Consider the following 5,820-nt stretch of genomic DNA (forward strand, 5'->3'; position numbering starts at 1 on the left):
CTGGCAGCATTTGACAAGAAGTACCAGTGAATGCAGAACACGTTTATCGCGAATGGGGAAGGTCCATGGTTTACACTGGAACAGGAAATGTGCCAGCGACGGTATTTGTTACTACGGGCTGGTGAGGATTCCTGTATTGGTGTTACGGTACAGCTCCTGGGTATATATTGTCCGTTATAGTTGGGCGCAGGAGTGTTATTGATTTTAATTTCGGCCGGAATGGTTTGCTAGGCCTATATATTTGGCTGGATTGTCAGGGTGCATTTTTTTTTTTCGGGGGTAGGGGTTGGGGGGGTTGGTTTACTTACCCCTTCCCCTTCTCTCCTCCCTCCTCCACCTCCTCTCTCTCTCTCTTCCTCTTGCTTCCTCTCTCTTCCTTCCCTTCTCTCCTCATGGTTCTCATACTCCTTTCCCCTCCCCCTTTCTCCTCCCCCCTTCCCCTCCTTTTCCCCACTGTCTCAAACCATTCGTTAGCGATTGACTGTGAGTTTTCCAATTGGCATTTTCTTCAGATTTTTCAATGTATTTTGCTTTTTGCATTTACGTGTCCATAAACCAGAGGGGAAATGGAAAGCAGGAGTCACAAGCACACTCGTCTAATATGCTTTCCTGTGCAAGCGCCTGTGTGTGACAGTGTTCTTTCGAAATTAAAAGAATTCGGAGAGATTTTTTGTTTTAATGTATACCTACAAACATTTGGAAAGCAAAACTAAACCGCCGTAGACTTATACACATACGTTCACAGACCTTCAACACACACACACACACACACACAAAACACATCCCAACACACACAACCCCCTGCCCCCCCGCCCCCTCCGCCCCCCCACCTTACACACACACACAAACACGCAAACTCCTCTATGCAAATGAGAATATCCGTATAGACACTAAATCAAAGTTTCAGCGCGTTCCAATAGCCAACGTATGCATAATTATCGGGAATTCAAGCTTTACGATACACCGCAAAAGCTTGGCGTTAATGGCTAATCATAGAGCCATCATAGCGAATGTGTACCTTTGCGTGGGCTGTTCGGCAATCATTATAATGCCGGCGATAATGGGTGGATCGTCAACGGGAAAGCGAGGTAATGGAGCATCTGCCGGACGTATACCTGTATGGATTTTTGTTTTTTTGCTTTTGTTTATGTCGATTCGTGTGGTCTTATTAATGTATTTTGATTGTGAATGTTTTTTTTTATAATTTGTTTGTTCACTTATTCTTCTATTTATTTATTTGTTCTATCTATTTGTTTATTTATCTATCTATCTATTCACCAATTCTTTTATTTTTTGTCTATCTATCTTATTATTTATTCATTGATTTATCTATCTGTCTATCGATTTATTCATCTATCGATCTAGCTGTCTATTGATTTATTCATTCATCTATATATCTGAATATCTATTCCTCCATTTATTTATTTACAGATTTTTCTATTAATTTATTCGTCTATTTATTGGGGGTCGGAGGCAAACAAGGGACAAATGTTTGCCTTGGATGCTTCCACGTCGCGAATAAAAAAAAAAGAAGAAAAGAAAAAAAAAAAAAACGAGGGATGAGGGAGGACGGAGAAGGAGGGGAGAGGAGGAGAGAGGATGGAAGGAGGGAGAGGGGAGGTGAGGGGAGGTGAGGGGAGAACAAAATGGACACTAAACCTTTCCGAAATAGATTGAATCATTCATCAAACACTTTCCCATCAATTAGCCACAATTTGTTACAGGAACCTGGAGCCCACCTCGTCAGAATTAATTCTCGCAGGGGCCGAGGTTTCGCTTCAGTTCAATGGGGCTTCGAGGCTTCGGTGCTGCATCATCTCACGTGCAGCTCGGATTTTTTAGTATTTTTTCTCTTTTTTTTATTTTATGGTAAACTATAGTAAGTTTTATTTTATTTTTGTATTTATTTATTTATTTATTTTGTTTGCCCTTCTTGATATATTTTTCTTATTTTGATTTACACTGATGTCAGTATGTGATTATATTTCTTGTGGGTCATGGTTAACCTGACGATGAGAATTATTATGATAATTATAATAATGATAATAATCATAACAACAATTGCGATGATTATTATGATAACAATGATAAGGATAATGATAATGATAACGGTAAAAAAAAAACAATGGTAATAATAATGGTAACAATAATAAGTATGATACAATAAATGATAATGATTATGATCATAAAAGAACACCCAAAATTCATACGGATTTTCCCGTAACAATAATTCCCAAGATTTTAACACCCACTCAACCCCCCCTCCCCATCCTCCCACCCTCACACACACTCCCCACTCCCCTCAAACTCCCTCCCTCCCTCCCTCCCTCCCCCAACCACGAACGAGAAGTGACACCATCCAACATCCCACATCCCCCCCCAAAAAAAAAAAAAAAAAAAAAAAATCACCGCAAGAAAAAAAAACAAAAAAGGAAATCTCATGAATATTGATACGAAATTCCCCCCGAAAGAAAAGGAAGCGCAACGGAGGCCCAAACACCAAAGGGCCGAAATTCCTTGAACGAGTCATCAACATGCAGCGGATGATAACTACCTCCGTAATTAACAAGAGAGAGAATGAGCCCAGCGAATGGAGAGCGAACTGTCAGAAGCAGAGCCTTGGGTTTCACTAAAAGCAAAGACAAATTATCCCATAAGGAGAAGCCATGAGGAAGAAGAAAGGGAGGAGGTGGAAAAAATGGGGATGGAGCGTGATTGCAAAGTTGCAAAACCACACAGTCAAGAGAGAGAGAGAGAGGGAGGGAAGGAGGGAGAGAGAGAGAAGGAGGGAGGGAGAGAGAGAAAGGGGGGGGGGTAGGAAGGGAGGGAAGGTAAGAATGAGAGTGAGGGGGAGAGAGAAAGAGAGAGAGAGAGAGAGAGCGAGAGTGGGAAGGAAGGAAGGAGAGAGGGAGGGAGAAGAAAGTAGCTAGTGTCGTAAATGCAAACACTTACGGCACAAGTACTTAAGCATACATGTATATACAAATTGAAATACGAACTCACAAAGAAATCCCCCCCCCCAAAAAAAAAAAAAGAGTAAAAAACACATACACATACACACACACTGAAATACCCAGCATAAAACCATACCACATCTCCCTCCCCCCTCCCCCCCTCCTCCTCACAAAGTCAAATACACACCCACACAAATAAAGCCATAAATACCCACTCGAACAACCAAACACCCCATTTACCCCGAAATTAAAAAAGTCCGGAAAAATACAAGGCCACAAAAGGATTAAGAATATAGAAGGCCGTATAAGTAACATTATTACATGGGAAAAGGTTACTTGTAGTCGGATGCTTGTCAGGTACAAACAACAGGACCGTAATAACTTTATCTCCACTAAAACAGGAAGAGAACGGAAAGGAAAAAAATAACATTGATTTCTTTTGCTGTTGTCTTAGTCATGGAAGGGATATGTATAGCATACATGAAAAAAGTTTTACGATTAATAAGAAAGGGAAAGAGAAGGGGAGGGTAAAAAAAAAAAAAAAAAAAAAAAAAAGATGAAAATAATTACACCAAAAGTTGTTGCCATATTAAGAAAGAGAAAGTTTACTAAGGAAGAAAGGAGTTTATATATTTTTTTCCTTAAGTCTGCAACTTCACGAGGTTTCCCAGCAAAATATATATTGTCGTAAAAAAGTGTCAGTGAGCCGAAAGGAACGAAGAAAATACAGAAATAGAGAAGGGGTAAATATCAATAAAAAAATACAATTTTCAAGAGTGAAAATACACTGCATGATCCATCTGTCTATTCATCTACCTACTCATACACTACATCTATATTTTATTATTATTTGCCTATCCCTACATCATAGACATCCTCAAAGTCAAAATCATTGCTTCTTTTTAATTCTCTTGAGAAGACGATGCAAGTTTCTCCCTCACCTCCCTCCTTCCTCCCCCCACAACCCCCCCACCCCCCGCCAACCAACCCCCACTGCTATTGGGTCGTCGACCTTTCCGAGAGAGGGAGAAGGGTATGAGGGAGGAAGGGAGGGAGGGAGGGAGGGAGGGGGTCTCTGTATCGTATCCCTATATATATAATTATCCCTCCTGGTTCCCTTGATGGGCGCGGTATCCCGAGGGAGATAAAAGCAAGAGGGAGAGATCCGACCAAGAGGGAACAGCAAGACCGATTCGAACTGGCTCGAGCATCGTTCGAAAGGTCTCGAACTTATCATGTGAGTGAGTTTCGAAAAAAAAAAAAAAAAATACGGGGAGGTTAATCACAGACTTCCAAATGTACTACGAGCGATCAGGGGTCTTAATTAGAGGCGCCGATCACTCTAAATAAGTCCATTTTTATATGAGCTAAGTACTGGGCCGACATGCAGATCGGCGCTTATGGGATATCTCGATCATCAATGGCATCCCCATTCTCCTATCTTCCCCTCCCCCTCCTCTGCCCCCTTCCCCTCCCCCTCTTCTCCTATCTTCCCCTCCCCCTCCTCTCCTATCTTCCCCTCCCCCTCCTCTCCTATCTTCCCCTCCCCCTCCTCTCCTATCTTCCCCTCCCCCTCCTCTCCCCCCTTCACCTCCTCCTTACCCCCTCTTTCTCCACCCGGGTTTTCTTATCAATGCAGGGAGAAAAAGAGATGCCTAGATCAGACGATTCGAGTGTGGTTGTAAGGAGAGAGAGAGAGAGAGAGAGAGAGAGAGAGAGAGAGAGAGAGAGAGAGAGAGAGAGAGAGAGAGAGAGAGAGAGAGAGAGAGAGAGAGAGAGAAGAAGAGGAGAGGAGAGAAGAGGAGAGAGAGAGAGAGAGAGAGAGAGAGAGAGATAAAGAGAGAGAGAGAGAGAGAATGAGAGAGAGATAGAGAGAGAGAGAAAGAGATAAAGAGAGAGAGACAGAGAGAATGAGAAAGAGGAGAGAGATATATATAGAGAGAGAGACAGAGAGAATGAGAGAGAGAGAAGAGAGAAAGGAATTTCCGGTAGTGATGACTAATTTTTTGAACATTTAACTAACGGATTTGATGTGTCTACGTCTGTACCTTAAGCCTAAACCTTAAGCCGAAAAAACACAGCTAAAAGAGAGAAGGTTTTAATCCTCTCTAACCTCCCCCCTCCCCCTCCCCCTCCATATCCCACTTCCCCTCCATCTCCCCCTCCCCCCGCCCTCTTCTTTTACGCACACTTTCAAAACATTAGTGGGGAAAAAATTACGTTTTTTTCACACAAGTTACTTATCGGTAAAAAAGATACAGAAACTAAAATTGATAAAAACAAATGTTTTTTTATGAGAAATTTCCCAACCATTGGTATAGCACTCTTACAGCCGCGGATAGAAACTCAAAAAATAGTCAAAAGAAAAAGATAAAAGTTAAAAAGAGAGAGAGAAAAAAAAAACATAGAAATCAAAAGAAAAAGATATGGGAAAAAAATACAAATATAGGGGGAAGAGAGAGACGGTACAGAAGGGGAAAAAGGGAAGAGGAAGAGCTTGGGAGAGGAAGGAAGGGGAAAAGGAGAAAATGGCGTGGAGGGACGGAAGAAGGAAGAGAGAGGGAGAGGGAAGGGAGAAGGAAGAGAAAAAAGGAAGGGGAGAAGAAGAAAAAGCGGAAGGGGAGAAGAAGAGTGAGAAGGAAGTGAAATGAAGAGAAAGAGGGATAGGAAGATAAGGAAAAAAAAATGAGGAAGAATAGTAGTTAGAAGAGGAGAAAGGAGAAGAGAAGGAAGAAGAAAAGATGAAGAAGAAGAAGAAGAGGGGAGACACAAGATCACTGACGGCATACAGCCACTCTCTCTCTCTCAGCAGTGATGAGGGCTCGTTGATTTCTAATGATCCTTTTAACCCTTTAACTCTTCCCTC

This window comes from Penaeus japonicus, unplaced genomic scaffold (genome assembly GCF_977035675.1).
Source record: "Penaeus japonicus unplaced genomic scaffold, GWHDUDI00000001_assembly GWHDUDI00000032, whole genome shotgun sequence".
In the NCBI taxonomy this organism is placed as follows: domain Eukaryota; kingdom Metazoa; phylum Arthropoda; class Malacostraca; order Decapoda; family Penaeidae; genus Penaeus; species Penaeus japonicus.